Source organism: Ranitomeya variabilis, chromosome 7 (genome assembly GCF_051348905.1).
Source record: "Ranitomeya variabilis isolate aRanVar5 chromosome 7, aRanVar5.hap1, whole genome shotgun sequence".
Lineage (NCBI taxonomy): Eukaryota > Metazoa > Chordata > Amphibia > Anura > Dendrobatidae > Ranitomeya > Ranitomeya variabilis.
In genome coordinates, this window is record NC_135238.1 from 79,383,488 (window position 1) to 79,410,068 (window position 26,581).

A 26,581-nucleotide genomic window follows, 5' to 3' on the forward strand; every position below is an offset into this window, starting at 1 on the left:
GTCTAAAATATTTTGTTACACACCTGAAGATGAGGAGAGAATCTTGGGAGGTATAGAGGGTGATGCTAATTTTTTAAGCACACCCTCAGTATTGGACTTGAAACGAAAATTTGGCAATGAGAGTAAACGTTTGATTACCTCACAACTGCATTTAATGTCTTTAAAAGAATACTATAAACACAAAAGAATTACCAGAGGCTTGTGATCTAACATACGCCCCAATCTTTTTTCCTCTAATAATGTCTTCTGTGAACACTTTTTTGCATTGCCAAATAAATTTGCCATGGATATTTTGCTGCTTAACATGGAATTTTTACAAAAGGAAATCCAAGACCTTTCAATGTCATTGCTGAAGTTGAAATTGATCTTGGAAAACAACTGTATGATGATGCATGGAAACAGTTTAAAGATATGGTTGACATACGTTTAAAGAAAACTAGGGAGGAATTGGAAGATATAAAGAGGAGGAAATGGAATTAGGGATGCCGAGGATTACCGCTTTGGAAAAATCTATAATTGGCAAAAGGAAGGCTCAAGAGTAACAAGAGGCACATATAATAACAAATTTCAATCTGAAAAAGGTGCAATTTCCATTACTGAAAACTCTGAGAAATTTTGTTCAAACCGTTTATTTTTTGATAATAATGTTTTTTTTTAGAGGATCCACTGGACAACCAAGCAAGAGGACCAGAAGAGGAGGCAGGAAGCACCAGCGTAGAAAAAAGAGAGAAAAAGCAGAAAACACATGTGCTTCCACAGCGACCAACCAACTTGAGGAAAAAAGACTTAATCCTGTGGTAAATTTGTCTCAAAAACCTTTATCCACTAATCAAATGGGCATTTTAAGTAAAGGTCTCTCTTTTTGCCCAGATAAGCATGTAGACTGGTTCCAACTTGAAATTGTACTGTTTAAATTTTTCAGAGCAATTAAATTGAAATACTGGCATGCACAGAGTCCAAAGGAATTGACTCCCCCTAGTACTGTATTTAATTCTAGGGACCTAATGCACTGTAACAAAAGTGACTTCATACCCGTCATAAATGTTCCTGTAATTGATGCTTTCATTGCTGCTGTTAATAGGGACATTGATTGCTTGAAGTGAACATGTAGCAAAGATTTTTTTCAGAAACCGAATATGACACGAGAGGAGAATTTGGCCCTGTCTGAATTGTTACAGGACGAGATCACCATCAAGTCGGCTGACAAGGGTGGTGTCGTCGTCATGAATACTTGTAAATATGAAGCTGAGATTATACGTTAATTGTCTAACACTAATGTTTATGGGAAACTTGTGGGTGATCCAAAATTTGAAATTGGTAGAAAAATTAAGGTGGTATTAGATCAAGCGAAACAATCAAACATAATTGATGAAAAATTATATCAATATTTAATTGTAGATAAACCAATTACACCTGTAATATACAGTATGTACTACTAAAAATACATAAATCCTTGGATAATCCCCCCCGGCAGATCGACTGTGTTGGGCTGCGACCCAATTTTTAATCACATTGGCATTTTTCTTGATAAAATATTGGGTCCACTCTCCAGACAAACTTCCTCTTTTATAGAGGATACAACGGATTTCTAGTGTAAGTTAAACGACGTCATAGTCGAATGTGACATCATATTGGCATCTTTTGATGTCATCTCTTTATACACTTCAATCAGTCATGATCTGGGATTGGTGGCTATACGAAGGAAATTTGTGAGCACTGACTACACCCCTGAAGCCATATATTTTATTCTTAATCTTTTGGAAATTGTACTAAGGAATAATTACTTTCTATTTCGGGATGAATTTTATAATCAAGAGAGGGGTACAGAAATGGGTGCTAATATGGCATCTGCATATGCAAATCTAGTAATGATGGCTATGGAGGAGGACCTCGTCTATGTGTCCCACCATTTCAGGCATGTTGTCAGGTGGTGGAGATACATAGACGATGTCTTCCTCTTATGGAAGGGTACGCTCGATGAACTTGAGAGCTTTACATTTTTTCCAAATAATCTAAACCAGGAGATTCGGTTTACTTTAGTCCACTCAAGGAAAGAAATCCAATTCTTGGATGTTCTTATAAAATATGATAAAATTTTCCCAACATAAATTTTTGTGAAACCTACAGATAAGAATAATTTACTGAGATATGAAAGCTCACATCCAAGGGGACTAATTGAGGCTTTACCATACAGCCAATACCTGAGAGTAAAGAGAATAGTTAGTGATAAGACTAATTTTGAATCATCTTTAAACCAAATGACAACAAAATTTAAACAAAGAAGTTACCCAGGTAGAGTCCTTGAAAAATGTGTTAATAGGGTGAGGACCATAAACAGGGACCAACTTTTGACTAAAAACACAAAGCAAGACAAACCGTTTAGGATTCCACTAGTAACCACCTTCTGTGAAGAGAGCAACGGGGTGGTGGGAATAGTGAGGAAACATTGGTCTATGTTAGGCAAATGCCTCCCTGGAATAGAAGAATTTCAGTCTCCTACCCTGGTATCTTTTAGATGCTCCGGTAATATCAAGGATAGACTTGTCCATGTGGACATCGGATCTAAAAAAAACTTTAATTCAACCATCCCTCATGGGAAAACGTAGGACGGGCTGTTATCCCTGTTTGGGTTGCATTAATTGTCACAATATGTTAAAAGGTGACAGTTTTAGGCACCAAAAATCACCAATGAGCTATTTTCAATCCAAAATTACCTTACATGTTCAAGTGATTACGTAATTTATCTTTTGGAATGCCCATGTAAGCTATGGTGTGTGGGAGAAACCTCTTGGGACTTCAAAACGTGGGTGAACCATCATAGATATACGATAAGGAAAAAGAAACTTGATATGCCTGTCCCAAAACATTGTATTGAGAAGGGCCATACGGAAAGGGACTTAAAATTTCGAATTATTGAGCATATTCCCCCCCTCAGAAGAGGGGGTGATCGTATTAAAATGTTGAAAACAAGGGAATTATTTTGGATACGAAAATTAAATACGCTGAAACCATATGGATTAAATGTGGACTTTAAAATACAAGTGGTCCTTTGAGGACATGTGCTGGATTTTTGGCATTCCCTTTCCTTCACAAGAGATTTCCCGATATTTCCTAAAATGCTTTTTTCTTTCTTTTTTGCAGATCATCTAATCAAGACCCATGGCTTGCCCCATCAGCAAAAGAAAGCGCAAGACTATTGTTCAGTAATTTTTTGAAAATATTCTATCTTTTGTTCTGGAGAAATACTGTATCTTTGTCAATCTAAAATGAGGTTGTCCCCTATATATGGCTCTGAGGCACTAGATGGCATTAGGGAGCACTGTGCCCAATAGAGATTTGGGGATGAGATACGGGTCTCTAACGGGGTTCTTTGTCTCCCCCATTCTCATGTGGCAGGTCACCAACCCCAGCTAATGGCAGGTGTCCTTGCCCTTTTGAGATATACCCTTAGTCTTTATGTCATCCATTACAATGGGGAATCCTCTATCATTGCTCCTATTGATGAAGTGGGACAATGAACGAATACAACACATTGTGAACATTGTTTATCTTACATCTCCAGTTGTATGTCTCTTACAATAGCGCATTTTTTACATGTCTGTGATTTTTCTAGCGCTATTTTTTACAACAGTCAGTGCACGTGCGCAAATAAAAGTTATGCGGACATGCAAATTTCCTTTATTTTTATCTTTGTTTGCCTTTAACCAATATGGCATCGGAACTTGCTTAGTTCCTACTGCGCATGCGCTAGCAAGCACTTTCATTATCACACTTGAATTGCTTTTCCTGACATGTGCATTCAGCGCTATAGGACGCTACTATATGCGTGACTCATCGTATGCTATGGGGTAGGTCATGGAGTTGATTCATTAGAATGCCACACATCTGTGCTTTTATTGTCAATTAGCGCTTTGATGCGCACTGTATGTGCCTTTGTATGTTTACACATCTGCACAGCACTTTATGTGATTCATGCTGACCTGTATAATGCTTTGTACTTTTTGTATTTCACATATTGAAGGGCAATGTCCCCTTTTTGTACTAATGTTGTTAAATATTTCAATTATGCATATCCTTTAAATAGTCCGGTGCACTTTGTTGACTGCTTTAAAAAGGTTCGTTACACTGAACCGAAACGTCGCCATCGTGGGCTAAATAAAGCAACTCGTTATTCACAGACAGTGGTGTGCTGCTTCCTTTTTTGGACTACTATCTAATGACCTATCTATATCTTTATATAAGATTGCTTTATTAGTTAGAAAATCTATCTATAAATTACATAGAGATTACAGTATGTAAAGATGATGTTAAAAACGCTTTGAATATGGATTGCATACGGATGCTAATTGATAAAAATCGCAAAGTACTTGCATGAAATTCACATGATACTCGTCCTACTTTTCTGGATCAACATCGGACCGATTTTTTATGCACTAGTGTAACTCCAGCTTTAATTCTATAAAAACACAACCTGAGGAACGATTTTCAGGTTTTGTTTTTATAGCATTAAGGCTGGGGTTACACTAATGTGCAAAAAATTGGTCGACCAAAAAGCAAGCCCAAATATGGCTATGTAAACGAAAAATAAAAATGTTATGGCTCCTGGAAGAAGGCAAGGAAAAAAATTAAAGCACAAAAGAGAAAAAAAATCTACTGGTCCTTAACGGGTAAAACTAGCTTTGAATGCTGGTAGCAATCATGGCAAGTATGTACACTAATTGTAAATCGTGTTACTCTAGGTGACAGATTCCCGTTAATGGTATTTATGTATATCTGTGTCTTATGTACTTGACTGAGATTATTTTTTCCTTTGTAGGTTTCATGTGAATATAGCAGTAATGGAATTAGAAAACATTTGCACTAGGTGGTTGAGAACCAGACAGCTATCAGCGCATGCCTACTTCTCTTTTTTTTTCCAACCACAGAACACCCCACTGGCTTGCATTATCATAGTATTCATGCCTTTCTTTTGCCACATCAATGTGGGAAAATGTGGCATAAGAGAAAACATTTTTAAACACAATTGTTTTCACATGGTAAAAAGTAGCTTCAGGGACATTTCTGAGAAGTTCTTCTGAAAAGCTGGCCATAAACTAGAGATAGTTATTAGCTGAACAAATATTCACACAACAGTTATCCCCTTGGACCAGGTTCACATGTACATATAAAAGAAGTTCAGTTTCATCCAGAAAACTCGGAAGATTTTTTTCCCACTTGTCATCCATGTGAAACAGAGGCCAGGGGGCTAGTCATGGCTGAGGGTGGCAGTACTGGCATACCCTGGCCATCCGTCTCATAAAACATATTGTCCCTTCTGTGCTGCACTTGGTGGTCCACTTACTTGTACATTAGGGTCCTTCTCGGTCTGCTGGGGCTTCGTTCCTTTAAGCACCACATAATGACAGGCAGACTCGGCATTCAGCTCCAACAAAACAACTTTACTCATTTCTTTACACAGCTCGTCCAGTTTAGTTACAGAGATAGCACAAGATTCTTCACCCAGTATAACCTTTCCTTTTCCTGTGCTGTCCCTCACTCCTCCAGGAATATTGCAGGGTCGTACAGTCGCCCTCGGTACCACAACTTTCTGACTGGCCAGCCTAAGTCGCTTCAGGAGTTCTCCATCCGTTTTGCACCGAATATTTAGGATAGTTCCCATGAAATTAGCTGCTACCATCTTGATGCTGCCCTGTCCTGGCTACCAGCCTTCTCTGCCTAACTCCAGGAAGTTCCCCCAGCTTACACCCAGTCGGCGGCTCCTAATTAACTAAAGCAAAAAAAGAAGAGAAGCCAGCACTGCTGAAGGTCAAAACGCAATATCTAAAGTGCACATGCACATAATAAATTCTGACTGTATTTCAAATATGAGATATTTAGCAAATAATTGATCAATTCTTTGAACTACCCCGCCACTTCACGGCAATCTCATAATGGGGCAGTCCTAACTCTACGTTTTTTATTTACATTGTGCCATTACGGCCTCCTAAATGTATAGAGAGTGAGAAAAAAAAAAAAGGACAGACCACATTACATAACATTACATGACAAACTGTACCTGGAGCATTGACAGAATCACTCCCTTAGTGCCAGGAAGGCGAGCGCGGATAGAGGCCGATCAGGTCCTGTGCTGACATATCAGATCTGGTCTCCACACTGCCAAACCAACACCAAAGTTTGGATATTGCGTTTTGACCTTCAGCAGTGCTGGCTTCTCTTCTTTTTGCTTTCCTAATTAACTAACTCCTGTTGGTCTATCTTATCCTATTATGTCCCCCTCTAGTGAGCTAATCTAAATACTACACTTTCCCTACATTTATACAATACGAGGAATATATGCACATTACATTAGACATTAAAGCAGCATTGTAAGACATATGAGGTAATATGTATATATACAGGACATTACACAATATAACATTACCACAAGAAATGTACCAATCCTTCATGGACGTATGCAAGGAATGTGGGGCATGAACCAGTCTCTGTACCCCCTTACACACCTCCCTCCTTTAAATATGGTCGTCCCAGACCATGCAGTGCCGGTAGAATGCCATTGATATAAAAAACACGTTTAGTTCTTATAAAGCTTATCTACAACTGGAGAAAGTCTGTTGGTTCCACAAAAGAGTCTGTTTATTATTCAAAGGCCTAGAACAGGTGCCTGGTTACAGTCCTCCAGCTAGCACCAAAAGTCCAAATGGTTCCTGTCCCTTTTAGTTTTGGAACCCGAGCATGTACACAGTTCCAACTACAGTCCATATTAAATTGTTTCTAATAGGTTCTCAGTCTCTTGTGGGTCCTCCCCCGTCTCCTTTGCATGGAGTATGGTCCTCTAAATACATGTGTGCTGCATTTTCCTAGAAATAATATGCAGGTTAGACACATAAACTTTTAAACATATAGTCCTGTGCAGCAGTCACACGCAGTCCGTTTTACAGTATAAGGGCCCGTAACCCCGCAGGGTAAAAGTCCTGCAATCCAGCAGGGGAAGCACAATGTGCACAAAAAAAACTTTGGGAAGGGAAGAAAACCAATGTTCAACGTTCAACTGTGGCCCGTACCGGCCACACGGCACCCAACTCTAGTGCTACAGGCCCCCTTTGCCCACAGGGATGCGGAACAGTCCCGCTTTTTTTCACTCTAGTGCAATGAGCACCACTCCTCCTTTAACTGACATCCTTTTTTCAGCAACTCAGGTACCATGTCATTCTATTCCACATTGGGCTTCGCGCCCATGCTTCAGTAGCTGGTGACAGCTTTGCAGCTGCAGGTGTTGTGTTGACAGGGGAGGGGCAGGACTTGGTAATTTAGCGACCAGAGTTCAGAGAGCCGATTGGGTCTTCCCTGGGCCCACATGTATCTTCAGGTCGTCATCTGGGAGCAGACTCACGGCCACAGCAAAATACCCCTGAGGACCATCCTCTTTGAAGAAGGAGACCCAATCTCCTTCCCTCAGGGACCTTCCAAATCTAACCGAACTGGCATTGACGTATACGTTAGCATCAGTGTCTACATCACGGATGAAGCCATACCCATGAGAGGAGTCTGTGTAGACCAGCTGCCCGCTGGTACGCCATCCAGCCACAGTGCCCCCTCCCGGTTGGCGGAGCTAGGCCCAGATCTTCTCCTGCTGCTTTTTCTTTTCAATCACCCCAACGATCCAATGCAGCTTGCCCGGGGCACGGGAAGGGACCCTCTGCCTGGTGATAACGTGACGGGCCAAGGGACGGGGTGCCACCGGGCATGGACCTGGGTTTTGCGGCCTGGGATCAAAGCTCACTCACCACCATCTGCTCCAGCATCCTGTCTGCGATCGCTCCACGACCACCGAATCCTTTTGCCACGGCGGCTGCGCCTTCCGGCTCAGACTCCTCCACTTTCCGGCTCTGGATCCTCCGGGGCAGGTTCTACTTCTGGTTCACTGGCGTCTTCCAGCTTGCGACGATGCTCCAGCTCTGGCAGCCACCAGCTCCGCTCCTCCGCAGGTACAGGGAACCCGGTGGGCCAATATTTGTCGGCCATTCCATTCAGTCTTCCAGGCTGGGTCTTCTCCTCCATCTGTCGCCACCTCCTCTCAATGCGGCCTATGCCGCCACAGCAACATGTGCAGCAGTGGTCCATCGCTGCCGGTGCGCAGCTTCACACAGGGTTTTCTTCTGGGCCCCACCCATTCCAGGATGGAGCCGCTTCTGGCTGCTCCATCCATTCAGCATCAGACTCCGCCCTTTCTTCAGGAATCTGCTGCAAGGGGCGAGGCTTTTTTTTCTTCCATCGTGCCCACCATGGGCGGGCACTGCTCACCAGGGGATGCATCTCAGGCCTGATCCACTGTCTCTGCCAGATGGAATTTTGCGCCATTTTCAGGTCAGGACGCCCACGAGGGGTGGGGTTGAAGCTGCGCCATTTTCCGTCATCTTTGTCACATTCAGAGTATCTGTCACACTGAGGGCATCTGTCATAATCAGGGCATCTCCACATTGCAAGGTTACTGGATCCTGCCGTACTACATCAAGTGAAACGGAGGCCAGGGGGGTAGTAGTGGCTAAGGGTGGTAGTACTGGCACACTTTGGCCCTCCGTCTCATAAACATAAAGTGCAGTACTCAGCAGTGACCAATAAAGGTGTGGTCCTGAGGTCAAAGAAAATATAATCCAAATCCCTATCTATTTCATGCCGTAATCTAAACTAATTTGTAATATGCTTGCATTAACAATTCCCTGTTGTTGTCTAACTACACTAATAGCTATTGTACTTTTTTCCACGACTTACTGTGTGACTGATGATGCTTTTTTGGAGAACCCAGTGCATGGTGGGATACTCGAACAAAGCATCAATCATCAAAGCATGGGCAGAGGCTGCATCATCAGTGACAATCGTGTTGGGGTTAGTCTCTGTTCTGTCCTTGCACACTGTCACTGTGCGATGTGCACATTAACAGCGTGTGCTCTGTGTTACCGGCTCAGGTCAGTAGTAACAATACAGTAGTAACAATACACTGTCAGAGAACAGTGTCAGGGTACTTGGCGTGCAGAGACCAGTACCGCCCACGCAAGTGACTGTGGGGGAGGCGCTGGTCTTTGAATGCTGGCCAACCTAACACTGAACTCTGACAATGCTCTCTCCTCCGTGTTGCCGGCTCAAACCTACTGATCTGAACTGGCAACACAGAGCACGCGCTGTCACTGTGCACATCGCACAGTGACAACACACAGGGACAGAGGATTGACTAGCCCTGCCCTTGAAATGAGAATCACTTATGACACTTCGTATCAAGGAGGGAGAAGAGGCTGAGACTGTAACTGCAGCCCCCCTCTGTGATGACAGTTTATTTGAGTATCCCAGCATGCACTGGGACAATGAAAAAAGTATCATCACACAAGAAGTAGTGGAAAAAGTACAACAGCTGTTAGTGTAGTTAGTGAACAGTATGAAATTTTTAATGCAAGCATATTAGAAATTATTTTAGATTATGGCATCAAATAGATAGAGATTTAGATTAAAATTTCTTTGACCTCCAGACCACCCCTTTAACCCCCAAGGGTGGTTTGCACGTTAATGACCGGGCCAATTTTTACAATTCTGACCACTGTCCCTTTATGAGGTTATAACTCTGGAATGCTTCAACGGAGTCTGACACTGTTTTCTCGTGACATATTGTACTTCATGATAGTGGTAACATTTCTTTGATATTACCTGCATTTATTTGTGAAAAAAATGGAAATTTGGCAAAAATTTTGAAAATGTCGCAATTTTCCAACTTTGAATTTTTATGCCCTTAAATCACAGAGATATGTCACACAAAATACTTAATAAGTAACATTCCCCACGTCTACTTTACATCAGCACAATTTTGGAACCAACATTTTTTTTGTTAGGGAGTTATAAGGGTTAAAAGTTGACCAGCAATTTCTCATTGTTACAACACCATTTTTTTTTTAAGGACCACATCACATTTTAAGTCATTTTGAGGGGTCTATATGATAGAAAATAACCAAGTGTGAAGCCATTCTAAAAACTGTACCCCTCAAAGTGCTCAAAACCACATTCAAGAAGTTTATCATTCAGGTGTTTCACAGGAATTTTTGGAATGTTTAAAAAAAACAAACTTAACTTTTTTCACAAAAAAATTACTTCAGCTCCAATTTGTTTTATTTTACCAAGGGTAACAGTAGAAAATTGACCCCAAAAGTTGTTGCACACTTTGTTTTGAGTACCCGGTTTCCCAATATGTGGGGGTAAACCACTGTTTAGGCGCATGGCAGAGCTCGGAAGGGAAGGAGCGCCGTTTGACTTTTCAATGCAAAATTGACTGGAATTGAGATGGGACGCCATGTTGCGTTTGGAGAGCCCCTGATGTGCCTAAACATTGAAACCCCCCACAAGTGACACCATTTTGGAAAGTAGACCCCCTAAGGAACTTATCTAGATGTGTGGTGAGCACTTTGACCCACCAAGTGCTTCACAGAAGTTTATAATGCAGAGCCGTAAAAATAAAAAATCATATTTTTTTCACAAAAATGATATTTTCGCCCCCAATTTTTTATTTTCCCAAGGGTAAGAGAAGAAATTGAACCCCAAAAGTTGTTGTGCAATTTGTCCTGACGCTGATACCTCATATGTGGGGGTAAACCACTGTTTGGGCACATGGCAGAGCTCGGAAGGGAAGGAGCGCCGTTTGACTTTTCAATGCAAAATTGACTGGAGTTGAGATGGGACGCCATGTTGGGTTTGGAGAGCCCCTGAAGTGTCTAAACATTGAAACCTCCCACAAGTGACACCATTTTGGAAAGTAGACCCCCTAAGGAATTTATCTAGATGTGTTTTGGGAGCTTTGAACCCCCAAGTGTTTCACTACAGTTTATAACGCAGAGCCGTGAAAATAAAAAAACAAAAATTCACAAAAATTATTTTTTAGCCCCCAGTTTTTGTATTTTCTCAAGGGTAACAGGAGAAATTGGACCCCAAAAGTTGTTGTCCAATTTGTCCTGAGTACGCTGATACCCCATATGTGGGGGGAACCACCGTTTGGACGCATGGCAGAGCTTGGAAGGGAAGGAGCGCCGTTTGGAATGCAGACTTAGATGGAATGGTCTGAAGGCGTCACATTGCGTTTGCAGAGCCCCTAATGTACCTAAACAGTAGAAACCCCCCACAAGTGACCCCATATTGGAAATCAGACCCCCCAAGGAACTTACCTAGATGTGTTGTGAGAACTTTGAACCCCCAAGTGTTTCACTACAGTTTATAGCGCAAAGCCGTGAAAATAAAAAATAATTTTTTTTCCACAAACATGGTTTTTTAGCCCCCAAATTTTTATTTTCCCAAGGTTAACAAGAGAAATTGGACCCCAAAAGTTGGTGTCCAATTTGTCCTGAGTACAGTGATACCCCACATGTGGGGGGAACCACCGTTTTGGCGCATGGCAGAGCTTGCAAGGGAAGGAGCACTGTTTTACTTTTTCAGCGCAGAATTGGCTGAAATTGAGATCGGATGCCATGTCGCGTTTGGAGAGCCCTTGATGTGCTTAAACAGTGTAAGCCCCCAATTCTAACTGAAACCCTACCCAAACACACCTCTAACCCTAATCCTAACTCTACCCATAACCCTAACCACACCCCTAACCCAAACATGCCCCTAACCCTAACCACACCCCTAACCCTGACACATCCCTAACCCCAACAGACCCCTAACCCTAATCCCAACCCTAACCACACCCCTAACTCCAACACACCCCTAACCCTAATCCCAACCATAACTCTAACCACACCCCTAACCTTGACACACCCCTAACCCTAATCCCAACCGTAAATGTAATACAAACCCTAACCCTAACTTTAGCCCCAACCCTAACTTTAGCCCCAACCCTAACTTTAGCCCCAACCCTAACTGTAGCCCTAACCCCAACCCTAACCTCAGTCCCAACCCTAACCCTAGCCCTAACCCTAGCCCCAAGCCTAACCCTAGCCCCAACCCTAGCCCTAACCCCAACCCTAGCCCCAACCCTAACCCCAACCCTAACCCTAGCCCCAACCATAACCCTAGCTCCAACCCTAACCCAAGCCCCAACCCTAACCCTAACATTAGCCCCAACTCTAACTGTAGCCCTAGCCCCAACCCTAACCCTAGCCCCAACCCTAACCCCAACCCTAACCCTAGCCCCAACCCCTTCCCTAACCCTAGCCCCAACCCTAACCCTAATGGGAAAGTGGAAATAAATACATTTTTTTATTTTATTATTTTTCCCTAACTAAGGGGGTCATATAGGGGGGTTTGATTTACTTTTATAGTGGATTTTTTAGTGGATTTTTGTGATTGGCAGATGTCACACACTAAAAGACGCTTTTTATTGCAAAAAAAATTGTTTTTGCATCTCCAAATTTTGAGAGGTATAATTTTTCCATATTTTGGTCCACAGAGTCATGTGAGGTCTTGTTTTTTGCGGGACGAGTTGATGTTTTTATTGGTACCATTTTCGGGCATGTGACATTTTTTGATCACTTTTTATTCTGATTTTTGTGAGGCAGAATGACCAAAAACCAGCTATTCATTAATTTCTTTTTGGGGGGGCGTTTATACCGTTCCACGTTTGGTAAAATTGATAAAGCTATTTTATTCTTCGGGATAGTACAATTACAGTGATACCTCATTTATATTTTTTTATGTTTTGGCGCTTTTATACGATAAAAACTATTTTATAGAAAAAATAATTATTTTTGCATCGCTTTATTCTGAGGACTATAACTTTTTTATTTTTTCGTTAATGACGCTGTATGGCGGCTCGTTTTTTGTGGGACAAGATGACATTTTCAGCGGTACCATGGTTATTCATATCCGTATTTTTGATTGCGTAATATTCCACTTTTTGTTTGGCGGTATGATAATAAAGCTTCGTTTTTTGCCTCGTTTTTTTTTTTTTACGGTGATCACTGAAGGGGTTAAGTAGAGGGACAGTTTTATAGGTCGGGTCGTTAGACGCGGCGATACTAAATATGTGTACTTTTATTGTTTTTTGGGCTTTTTTTAGATTAAAAAATGTATTTATGGTAACAATATTTTTTTTTTCTTTAGTTAGGATTTTTTCTTTTTTTACATATGTGAATATTTTTTTTTTTTACTTTATAACATTGCCCTGGGGGGGATCATGTTATAGGGTCAGATCGCTGATCTGACACTTTGCAGAGCGCTGTGTCAGATCAGCAATCTGACAGGCAGTGCAGGGACGCTTGCAAGCGCTTGCTCTGAGCAGGCGCTTGCAAGCCACCTCCCTGCAGGACCCGGAAGCAGCCCCGTGGCCATATTGGATCCGGGGCCTGCAGGGAGGAGGAGGTAGGAGACCCTCGGAGCAAGGCGATCACATGGCGTTGCTCCGAGGGTCTCAGGGAAGCACGCAAGGAGCCCCCTCCCTGCGCGATGCTTCCCTATGCCGCCGGAACACTGCGATCATGTTTGATCGCAGTGTGCCGGGAGTTAATGTGCCAGGAGCGGTCCATGACTGCTCCTGGCACATAGTGCCAGATGTCAGCTGCGATAGTCAGCTGACACCCAGCCACGATCGGTCGCGCTCCCATCGTGAGTGCAGCCGATCGCATATGACGTACTATCCCGACACTGGGAATTAAGTCCCAGGTCACCTCGATGGGATAGTACGTCATATGGGATTAAGGGGTTAAGTAATGTATTGGGCTGCTACATACAGTAGCATGTAAAATATTTGGGCACCCTTGGCCAAAATTACTGTTATTGTGAACAGATATTTACAGCTCTGGCAAAAATTAAGAGACCACCACATCAAAACCCTGTCATGGGCAGCCCAATCTCAAGACCTGAACCCCATTGAAAACCTCTGGAATGTAATCAAGAGAATGATGGATAGTCACAAGCCATCAAACAAAGAAGAACTGCTTAAATTTTTGCGCCAGAAGCAGTGTGAAAGACTGGTGGAAAAAATGCCAAGACGAATGAAAGCTGTGATTAAACATCATGGTTATTCCACAAAATATTGATTTCTGAACTCTTCCTGAGTTAAAACATTAGTATTTTTGCTTCGAAATTATTATGAACTTGTCTTCTTTGTATTCTTTGAGGTCTGAAAGCACTGTTTTGTTTTGTTTTTTTAAATTATGACCATTTCTGCTTTTCAGAAAAAAAATACAAAATGTATTGCTTGGAAATTCGGAGACATGTTGTCAGAAGTTTATAGAATAAAATAACAATTTACATTTTACTCAAAAATATACCTATAAAGAGAAAAATCAGACAAACTGATCTATTAATTTGTGCCAGAGCTGTATATCTATATATATAATTGTCTAAGGGTACTTCCGTCTGTCCTTCTGTCTGTCACCGTTATTCGTTCGCTGATTGGTCTCGGCAGCTGCCTGTCATGGCTGCTGCGACCAATCAGCGACGCGCACAGTCCAGAAAAAAATGGCCGCTTACTCCCCGCACTCACTGCCGGCGTCCGCATACACCGCTCACACAGGGTTAATGCTGGCGGTAACGGACCGCGTTATGCCGCGGGTAACGCACTCCGTTACCGCTGCTATTAACCCTGTGTGTCCCCAACTTTGTACTATTGACGCTGCCTATGCGGCATCAATAGTACAAAATGTAATGTTAAAAATAATAAATAAATAAAAAAAACCTGCTATACTTACCCTCCGCCGCCTTTCTCGCTCCTCGCCACGCTCCCCGGACCGCTCCATTACAAGCGTCAGCTTGCGGTGAGGTCCCGTCCCAGGGCTGGTGTGCGGCAAGGACCTGCCGTGACGTCACGGTCATGTGACCGCGACGTCTTCATAGGTCCTGCTCCTGCGGCGCCCCCACTGCCGCAGGGCCGAGGGGTACCCGGTACGGGCCTCTGAGTCTCTGCTCTGGGGTTGTCACGGTGGTTAGGCCCGATCCATGACCCTGCCGAGGGGCGCACAGTGAATGATGTGACGGGTGTAGATGGTGGTGGTGAGGCTGTAGTGGTGCAGTGCAGCAAATAACGAGGACACCAGCTTGCAGTCTCTTTACCTCTTTACTGAAGATCTCTGGGTCCTCAGTCCAGAACACGGTTCACCAGGCTACGCAAGTCCGGCCGGTCCAATGGCACCTCCAGAGTTCTCTTCACAGGTGGAAATCTGTGCCTTCCTTCTAGTGCTATGTGTTGCGGTCCTTCCCTGCTGTGCTTACGGAAAGTCCCCACAACTGTTGTGTCTGTTTCTTAAGTTCCCTCACAACTCGATTAGATGATGTTCTGCTAATCCTCCGTCCCTCCCTGTTGTTCTGGTTGGGACGGCACCCGTTTGACGGGTAGGCTCGGAGCTCTTCCGGGACCCTAGAGTCGCCCCTCTCCACAAGTTGCCCCCCAAGACTGCATAGGTGATTTAAGTTAGACAGCCCGCCTTAAACTGACTGTCCTGCCGCTGTTTGGAGTATTGCTTGAAGCTGAATGTTATGATACTCCCTCGGCGTTCCGGCCACCGGTAGTGCGCCTCAGTAGGATGTTGCTTCGGTCTTACAGCACGACTCCTACTGGTATTTCTCCTTTTGCGTGATCTCGTTTCTCACTCAGCACAATCTATCTCGCTTCTAGTCCTTCCTTGAGCACCGCCGCTACCCGGAGCAGGCACGGTCCCGTTACGTTCGTTCAAGTTGCCAAGCCTCTGTCAGGATCCCACCCCTGACAGAGACCCTACTGTATCTTCCCCTACAACACCCTCTGCCACAAGGTGTTGCCTGGTTCCAACCCAGTCAGCTTTCTGATCTAACTTCCTGCCTGACCCCCAGTTTACCCACTATGGTGGGGAGTGGCCTAGTGAATAGAACCCTTAGCTCCCCCCGGAGGCCCGACTGTGAAATGTATTGGTGTCTGTGATACCTGATCAGATGAACTCCTTCAGTGCCATCAGACGCACCATAGCTCCCCATAGTGGCGGAGCCACAGTACTGCAACGACCAGGACTCTGGGGCGCTGCACTCCCACCAGCCCTGGCACTTGCAATGGAACTCGGCTTCAGGAAAATGGCTGCCGCGATCTCGATCTGCGCACGCGCAGCATCCAGCGGCCATTTTCCTGAAGCCGACCACTACCATCTGCACAGGATCCCAGGAAGAGAAGAGGCAGGACGCAGAGGAGCAGCGACAAGAATGGTGAGTATGATACACTACAAGGGGCCCTCGGATCGTTAGGTGAGTATGTTTATTTTTTATTTTTTGGCCCTATACGTGCCTCGGTAATATACTACGTCACTGGGCAATATCCTACGTGGCTCTGCTGTATACTACGTGGCTGGGCAATATACTACGTGGCTGGGCAATATACTACGTGGCTGGGCAATATACTACAAGGCTGGGCAATATACTACGTAGCTGTGCAATATACTATGTGGCTCTGTGCAATATACTACGTAGCTGCGCAATATCCTACGTCGCTGTGCTGTATACTATGTAGCTGGGCAATATACTACGTCGCTGGGCAATATACTACGTGACTGGGCAATATACTACGTAAATGGGCAACATACTACATGGACATGCATACTCTAGAATACCCGATGCGTTAGAATCGGGCCACCATCTAGTATATATATATATATATATATATATATATATATATATATATATATATATATATATATATACTATATATATATATATTACATATATATAGTAAAAAAGGAACAGCACACTGGTATAACTTATCTCTGGGTGCAGAGCCTCCAGGCAACCCGTCCACTGGTCGTCCACGTTCAATATAGATCAAAAAAAGAGGCAGCACTCCATTTTCAAAAAAGTGCAGGATTTATTCAAATCCACATGTCAGTGCGACGTTTCAGCTCTATTGAGCTTTTCTCAAGCAGTGGATACAGGTTCCTTGGTACATATATATATAGTGTTCTAACATCCTTAATTACAGCCATTTGTGCTCAATTATATGCAAATATATTAGATAAAGTGCATCTGTGCATTTGTGCATTTATATATGTAAATACTGACAGCCATGTCATTCTTACCGCTGCAGGAGACAGTTACTAATGGAGGACGCCATTGCTTCTGTCGGCGTTCATAAATCTCTACTGCGCATGTCTGCTACTTCACAAAGCTTAGTTGAACTGCAGGTCAGGTGAACAAACTCGGCGCATGCGCAGTAGCGCTAAATACCGCCATTTTTTTGTAGACATAATCTCTAGAGCTCCAAGTGTACTAAAACAACGAAAAAAAGCATATAGGTGTGCTTCCAAGTCTATTAAGAGTATGTTAGTGGGCATAGCTATGTTCAATGGCACCACTTGTTATAATAACACATACTCATTATCACTATTACTCAGCATAGATACCATATTTATTTTATGTTTACCAACACTATCTATGTCCCATATGGACTATGATACCTACTAATATATATAGATACCCAATGGACATTGTGCACACCACCCTGATATTGCGAGTATAGCCTTACACAGGCCACACCTCGCAAATCAGATAGCCCTCAGCATGGGCAAGTCGGACCATCGCGGTCAGGCTGCCCATAGCCCGAGTTGCTATAAAGTGCTGGAACACCTATATGCTTTTTTTCGTTGTTTTAGTACACTTGGAGCTCTAGAGATTATGTCTACAAAAAAATGGAGGTATTTAGCGCTACTGCGCATGCGCCGAGTTTGTTCACCTGACCTGCAGTTCAACTAAGCTTTGTGAAGTAGCAGACATGCGCAGTAGAGATTTATGAACGCCGACAGAAGCAATGGCGTCCTCCATTAGTAACTGTCTCCTGCAGCGGTAAGAATGACATGGCTGTCAGTATTTACATATATAAATGCACAAATGCACAGATGCACTTTATCTAATATATTTGCATATAATTGAGCACAAATGGCTGTAATTAAGGATGTTAGAACACTAATTATATGTACCAAGGAACCTGTATCCACTGTTTGAGAAAAGCTCAATGGAGCTGAAATGTCGCACTGACATGTGGATTTGAATAAATCCTGCACTTTTTTGAAAATGGAGTGCTGCCTCTTTTTTTGATCTATATATATATATATATATATATATATATATATATATATATATATATATATATATATATATATAATTCTTTTCTTTTTTTTTGCCTAAAATGCAAAGGAAATATGTCATCTATACACAATAACAGTAATTTTGACCAGGGGTGCCCAAACTTTTACAAGCCACTGTACATCTCTCAGTACAACCATTGCCGGATCGAGTTATAGCTGATGATTGGGGTGCAGACTGTCAGGCCTCTACTAATCTTATATTGATGACTTATACAGTGGATAGTTCAGTCCTGCAAAACTCTTTCAAATGAAAAATGTATGGCTGCTTGTGCTCTCTACAGCCTCACAATGACTTCATACCATATCACCTGTACCTTAACTAATATGAAATAGATTAGTACAAACCTCAACAACTTTTTATGTCACTATCAATCCTTTTTTATACTTTTAGTCATTTTTCTATCTTGAGGAGCACACTGCTCCTCTACTTCCCAGATTCCTGATTGCTGGGATAATGGTGCCAGTCTAAAGAACCAATACTATAGAGGAAAGAATCCTGCACCGCTGCAACATCTGAGCCCAAATATCCACTGTGTGTGATTGCCACATCAAATACATCGCCCTTTCAGATTCACGGGTGCCAAACCTTGTAAGCAATTGCATAAATCCATATACTGAAGAGAAAAAAGGGTGGCACTCACCGTTTCTAAAATCCAATCTTTATTGTGGCGATTTAAAACATCTTCAGCGGGGGGGTGTAGAACAGGAAGAAAAAAAATCGGACTGATTTTTTTTCTTCCCGTTCTACACCCTCCCTGCTGAAGATGTTTTAAATCGTCACAATAAAGATTGGATCTTAGAGACAGTGAGTGCCACCCTTTTTTCTCTTCAGTACATGGATTGATGCCAGCCTTAAGACTGACAGTATGGATGAACCGCATGGTCGCGCTGCTAATCCCAATTTAGCGTTTTCCCATGCTACTAACAGAGACAGCCATGCCTGCAGCATCGGAAAGGTGCAGAGACACTGAAGCTGCTGGATCCAGAGATCAGGACTATTCCAGATCAGCACTTTCAAACTCCAAATAATTTTCAAGCATGCATTCCTTGCCTAAGAAACTGGCCACCTATGATAGACTGCAGAGCTAGCCAGTAACTTGGATAAAAAGCAGTAAACTATAGAATGGAAAATTCCTGTTTTTACAAGCGCTCTGAAGTTTTACAATTTAACAAGATACTAAAAACCCTTTAAGGCGGTTGTATACTTTGGACAATTCCCTTTTGTTGAAAGGGTTCCCTTCATTTAGCTGATCAAAAAATTCTCCATTGCTTTAGACCCCTAAAGATCAACTGTAATCTGTGGGGTAAACTGGGCAGCAATTGGTTAGTTACCCTGCATCCTAAGGATAGGCCATCAGTGTTCGGATATGTGCACACGTTGCAGATTCACTGCAGATCCGCGTTTTTTACCGTGCAGAAACGCTGCAGATCCGCAAGTGATTTACAGTACAATGTAAATCAATGGCAAAAAAAAATGCTGTGCTAATGGTGCAGACAAATCTGAACGGAAAACGCAGCAGATTCAAAAAAGGACCATGTCAATTCTTTGTGCAGAACTGCTGCGTTTCTGCACCCACTCCATAATAGAAATCCGCAGGGGTAAAAAAGGAAGAAATCTGCACAAAATCCGCAGCAAATCTGCACAAAAAACATGCAGATTCTGACCTGCGTTTTCGGCCAAGAAATGCAGAATCTGCACAGAAAATTCCACAGTCAAATACACAACGTGTGCACATAGCCTAAAATTCCTAGAACGACAAGTCAGAGACATCAACAAACACTACATGATAAGTTTCAAAATGTGGGATTGTGAACTGTGTTGTAATGGTGTCATGTAACCCAAAAAAGTTTCATTGTTTTAGCAACTTTTCAGGAATTGCAGGAACTAGTTCTTTGCGCCAGGAGATTCACTTTCTCTAAGTCCTTGAAGATCGAAACTGTAAAAATGAAAAATACAGGACTTGCCTTTACTCGACAGTTGGTATAGGAAGTGCATATTCAGAATCTTTTCAGCATGCTTTTCATTACAGGGGTTTTCTGGTTTCAGAGAAGTTGTGTCCTCAGGTGCAATTTGTTGTAAAGAAAATCTGTTCTTTACATACCCTTCCCGGGTCCAATGCGGAGTGTCAGACTCTGCCCCGATCTCTGTTATTGGTTATAGTGCTGACAACTTGGTGTTAGACTGCAGACACACAACACAACTATGAGAGCAACAGAGACTCAGCGCTGGACCTGGGGGGGGCAAGTAATGCGCATTTTGTTTGAAGAACAAACTGCCTCTGGGAACACAATTTCTCTGATATGGGAAAAAAACATTTAGGCATTTGTTAGAGAAACCAAATGTTAGGAGTCGAGTTCCTGCCGCTGCACAGGGGGAATCTTGAGCCATGTCTGCTGCGGTCTCCCATTCTGCATCAGCTGCAGTGGAGCCTGCTCAGCGGAGACGTCGGTCCCAGTGTCTCACTGAGTCTGGTACTGTGCAAAGGGTTACTACTGCCTCTCCAGGCTCTGCTATTGTACCCTGCACTGGTCTGCGGCGAGCAGGCTTTTCTGGGACTAAGTCTTGCTTTGCACACACTGAGCATGCCCAGGGTAAGATCTCTCAATGGAGATCAAGGGTCACATGCTCAGGTACTGCAGCAACTTCCATTGGTCCTCCAGGAAGGTCCTGTACCTGATCAAGTTCTGTGGAAGTCTTCCATTGGTCCTTCTGGGAAGGTCCTGAAGTTGCTGCAGCTATAAAAGGTTCTCATGACCGCACGGCCATGTGCTAGTATCAAATATGTACGAGCCCAGCGCCAGTGTGGTCAGGGACCTGGCTGAAATAAGCCCCAAGAATGCTGGCACCTCTGGCGAGAAGTTCTGTGTGTATGCAGTCAGGGACCCGGCTGAAATAAGCCCCTAGAATGCTGGTACCTCCGGTAAGGAGTTTCTTATGAGTGAATTCAGGGCTGGTTAATAGCCATTAGAATTCCGGCTCCACCGGAGAGGAGCAGCGTGTTTGGTTTGGACTGCATGACCACTGTTGGCTCAACTCTGTAGCTGTGTCTCCTGTGAGCTCAACAGGGCACAGCGTTCTCTTTACTACGAAGTAACAGAGTTTGTTTATTCTAATTTACTTCACCGCCTTGCTTAGCAGCAGGTTCTTTCCTGCACGGTGGATCCCGGGTTGCGAACGCACCTACCTCACCTAATAAATATATTCGGTGCGTTCCGCCAACCCTAACACCTAATCAGTGACATAGAGATACATTTACTGGGGTAGAGGTCTCACCACCGCTGGGCTAAATGTAGTTGGCAAATAAATCACCATTTAGCCCATGTCTATCATGAGGTTTGCTGTATCTTTAGTAACAGATAATGAAATACCAGTAAGCAGTTGTCTTTGCAGCTTTGTTCACTTACATGTTATCATGTAAAACAAAGCTCATTCTGTATACTTTATCTACTTCCTCTTCTAAACTTCATGTCACCATCTTTGTCTTGAGCCGGGCATACATATAAGATTGCAACTGACAGATCATAAAAGTGATCTGCCCATAAACATGCCAGACTAAATTGGCAGACCACGAACATTATTTTTCTATTTAAAGTGTACTATTCTTAGAGAACGATTGTCTGGGATCTGCAGACATACACTTCTGTTTTCACCATGACAGATCACTGATCTCGCAGACAATAGTAGTCAGCAGGTGGCCACTGCAATAATTGTAAAACATGAGCAGCCGAGATGTTTAACGTCGCATCATATCACGATACCTGCATTATTAATGATATTTTACTAGATCTGATCCACACAGTGCAAAATTAAAAGGCTGCGCGGAATCCATGTTGAAATAAAACATTTTTTACATCTGACCGCCTGAGATATATAATACATGATAGGAAAGGTACAACGCAGGACTCTTATAAATAAAAAAAATGAACCAGTATCACACTCACACCCAGAAAAATTGTTTTAAATTTATGGAAATATATTAAAATCTACTGAGTTGTTTGCAGTTTAAAAAAAAAATCAATGGATCATTGATAAGTTTCCAATTTCCATTTCTCGCTATTTGAATATTATACGTCTATTTATTTTGCATATCAGTCAACTTTCTCTTCCCGGCAAATGAAAAATTGATTACCATACACTGCTTCTAAGTCTGATAGTTGGCCAAATTTGCTGCTTCTTCCTCTTTTAGTCAAGTGACTGCTATGAATAGCTTTCTGCTGTATGCTCTTCAGTTCTTAAAGGGAAGTGATACTCTATTGCTTTTTTTTTTTTTTTACTGTAGTGTGTCACAAAAGAAATCATTGTAAAAGAAAACAATGGAAACACAGATACAGTGGATATAATCATGGATGATACACGCGCAAACAAATACCAGACATAGTGGACCAATGGGTGAAGAAGGGAGATGCCTCAAGACTGTGTCTATAATCTACCCAGTATTAAATTTAGTGCAAAAATTATAAAATCCTCTAGTGAGTATATCCCCTTTAGGCGGCGGACCCACGGCCAGAAATAATAGCGTTTTGGATGCAGCATCTAAAACCCTGCATTCTACATACAACAGACAGAAAAAAAGAGGTGAGAACCGAAATTGTGGTCATTGATGTGAATAAAAATATTATTTATTGAACAAATATACAGTGGTGATGCAACAAACTGCTGGAAAGAAGGTGCATATCAATAAATCCATCTTGTATAAAATGCATATAAAAACCATATATAATGCTAATGTTTATGCAAACAAAATCGAAATATAAACAAATCACAAGGGAATACCATGTGATATAAAGGATTTATCATATATGCAAATATGAGACAAATTGTGTTAAATCACAAAACTCCTGAAAGACATTGAACTGCAAAAAAGAGTGTTGCGAAATTGCACAATAGTTATTTGTGATGTGATATATGTCTGTATGTCAGAGGTATCAGAATTACACATATATATACTTGGTAAAAATCAATTTTAGTAAAGTGCATGTGCAACTAAGTTTATACAATGCTGATTAAATAAGTATTTCGGAAACATTCTATATTTAACAGCTGAAATGTATTTCTATTATAAAGAGCATGTGCAAAATAATACCTCTGTCATATATGTACAAATGCAGTGTTACGCCGCTACCTAATACTTACCTGTCCGGCCGGCGCGCTCCCGATGCTCCATCCAGCTCTGTGTGTTCCTGCTTCTCCGGCGCTTGTCCATTCTGTGGTCCGCGCATGCGCAGACGCGCTCCTTTCGTCGCCTGGGCTTCTGGGAGGTCGTGACCCCGCAGCTCCGCCTCCAATATGGCGGCGCCCGTCGGGTACTTCTTCCCAGCGCCTGCCCTGCTCAGAAGCCTTTGCGGCTATTGCGTTTGCTGGCTGCCGCCAGCATCTTCTTAGGTTCCTAGGCTCTGATCCCTGAATCTCTGCTGTGACTCTGACTGTCTTGTTTGCTGTCCCTGCTAGTCCTGTGTACCTTGCCAGTCCTGTGTTCCTACGGTCTCCTGCCAGTCCTGTGTTCCTGCTGTCTCCTGTCAGTCCTGTGTTCCTGCCGTCTCCTGCCAGTCCAGTATTCCTGCCGTCTCCTGCCAGTCCTGTGTTCCTGCCGTCTCCTGCCAGTCCTGTGTTCCTGCTGTCTCCTGTCAGTCCTGTGTTCCTGCCGTCTCCTGCCAGTCCAGTATTCCTGCCGTCTCCTGCCAGTCCTGTGTTCCTGCCGTCTCCTGCCAGTCCTGTGTTCCTGCCGTCTCCTGCCAGTCCAGTGTTCCTGCCGTCTCCTGCCAGTCCTGAGTACCTGCTGTTTCCTGTCAGTTTTGTCCTTGTCCTTGCTGCCTCTATCTGCCAGTGCCACCGCCATTCTAGTCACTTCACTAGCTCCGTCTTCCCTCCGTTTTTCGTTCTCTCTGTATTCTAACTTCAGTCGTCCCTTTGGCTCCGACAGTTGTGGCTTCACCCTCCTTGGGCCTGTCCCTAACTCTCCCTGTACAGGGGGAGGCATCATCTGGTTCATTCGTCCTCAGGGGCTCTGAAGCCGTGACCCAGAGGGTCCACTTCCTTAGTCCTGATATGCAGCATGTTAAATGATTATTTTCTGAGACCAAACATAGCTCATAGGCATATATCAAATGAATTGCAGGAATATCTTGATGGCTAAGTGATGCAGTTTGCAGCAACATGCGCCACCCCAACGCATGTTTCAGTGTACTGTACCTGCTAAGGGAGCACAACAAACATGCTCATCCATGAGACCTATATTCCTATCCCACTTTTCAAGGGGGCGTGGAACACCACTGTTGAAGCCAGAACAGTGTGAACAAGTTGTGGGTTGGATGGCAGATAATGCTTGTAGCCTGTTTCCCAGCACAACCCGTCTTCCACACGGTCCAGTCTCACTACCCAAGAGTCTAGACCACATAATCCTGATCCTCCTTCCTCCCAGGAGACAAGTAACCTCATACTTGGACATTTTGAGGAGTTCTTTACCTTTCCATTTATGGCTTCTTCTGACCTCTCATGTGCAAGTTTCAACAGGGACATGAGCAGATTGTGTGCGGTGATGCCCAAATATTTGAGCAGCCACAGTTAGGAGAAGCCGATGGTGGTGAACAGCAATTACTGTATCAATTGGTGAATGATAATGAGACATATTTCTCAACAAGTTATATTAAGACAAAAAGGCAGGAGGTGGACGTGGTGGATGAGGAAGTCACTGGCCTAACCTGGCAAGGTGGCATGCAGAGCAAGCACAGCAGCACAGAGAGGCAGGGATAGGCAGCACCGCAATCAGCAGGAAGAAGGAGTGGGGCTGACAAAGGGAGAAGGGAGTCTACTGTTCCTCAGAGCATCCACATGCAGCCAGATCCCAGGCCAAGGGTTAGGTGTTCCCCAGTCTGGCTCATTTTTACAGACAGTACGGAAAACAATAGAACGGTCATTTGCACCCTGTGACGCACCAAGGTCAGCAGGGGCCAAACCACTACCAGCCTAACCACCACCAGCTTGCTCATGCACATGTCATCCAAGCACATGACTAGGTGAGTGGAACACCTGGGTCCGCAATCAGCGTCTGCAGGTGCCACCACTGTCTTTTCACTTGTGCTACGTGCTTGCCAATCTCCCCTGTCCAGGATGCAACCACCATCAGCGACCACGTCCACTTCCTTGTCCAAGTGCAGAGTTCAGCTGTCCCTACCACCGGCTTTTGAATGCAAGAAGAAATACGCAGCCACCCACTCACAGGCTCAAAAACTAAACAGCCACATTTCCAGAATGTTTGCCATGAAAATGTGGACGTTTAGGCTTTTTGAAACTGAAGCTTTCTGCAACCTCATGGCAGCGTCCATCCCTCAGTGCTCGGTTCCCAGCCACAACTATTTCTCCCGTAAGCCGTCCCCGCCTTACACCAGTACGTGTCCCGTAACATAACCCATCGACTGACCAACGCAGTTACTGGGAAGGTCCACTTAACCACCGACATGTGGACAAGTACTTTTGGCCAGGGACGCTATGTTTTCCTGACAGCACACAGGGTAAGTCGCACCCTGAGACAGCACACGTGCTACCGACGCCTAATATTGTGGGCCTAAGTTCCATCAGGGTTTACCCCTCCTACTATGCATGTTCCTGCACCCCTTCCTTTGCCTCATCCTCCACCTCAGAATTATGGTCCATATTAGTCACTAGCTGCAAGCACTGCCTCTTTATAGAGGCTCTGCTTAAACTCATACCTTTAGATGACAAACAGCACACCATGGGAGAGTTGTTGAAAGGACTAATAGATCAGACAGATCTGTGATCTCGTTGCTGAACCTACAACCAGGCATGGTCATGTGTTATAATGGGTACAACCTGGTGGCGGCTCTGAAGCTTGGCAAGCTGGCACTTGTACCATTCCTGACTCACATGCTCAAGTTAGTGGTTCAGCGCTTTCTGAAAACGTACACCAATTTGTCTGAGCTACTTGTGAAGGTAAGCTGTTGTGAGTTTGGTTTTTGGGCTCCCCCGGTGGTCACTGGTGGTACTGGACTTGTGTGCTTCACTTTCTCTGTTCACCTGTTTCCATCTGGATATGGGTGTATCCTATTTAGCCTTGCTGCTCAGTTATTCTAGTGCCGGCCATCAATGTAACCAGAGCCTTTCTGTTGCATGTTCCTGCTTCTAGACTACTATCAGCTAAGTTGGACTCTTAGTCCTAAGTTTGTTTTGCATTTTTGTTCCAGTTCACAGTTATGTTATTTTTCTGTAGCTGGAAGCTCTTGTGGGCCGAAATTGCCACTCCGGTGTCATGAGTTGACACATGAGTCTTAAAGTAATTTCGGGATGGTATTTTAATAGGGTTTTCAGCTGACCGTGAAGTTCCCTATTGTATCTTCTTGCTATCTAGTAAGCGGACCTCGCTTTGCTGAACCTACCTTCATACTGCGTATGTCTTTTCCTCTGAACTCACCGTCAATATATGTGGGGGGCTTCTGTCTCCTTTTTGGGGGAATTTCCCTAGAGGTAAGCCAGGTCTGTCTTTTCCTCTATTAGGGTTAGT

At 43.5% G+C, this 26,581-nt stretch overlaps 1 protein-coding gene and 1 long non-coding RNA gene across 4 annotated transcripts in view; one reads left to right on the top strand and one right to left on the bottom strand.

Annotated features, from left to right (window-relative positions):
* Positions 1–26,581, bottom strand: part of CARD11 (caspase recruitment domain family member 11) — a 213,319-nt gene that overhangs the window by 155,743 nt on the left and 30,995 nt on the right. The window lies entirely within an intron of this gene.
* Positions 696–3,309, top strand: LOC143784994 (uncharacterized). The gene is made up of 3 exons (XR_013217938.1): positions 696–797; positions 1,128–1,233; positions 3,142–3,309. It is a non-coding gene; the product is annotated as an uncharacterized LOC143784994 (long non-coding RNA).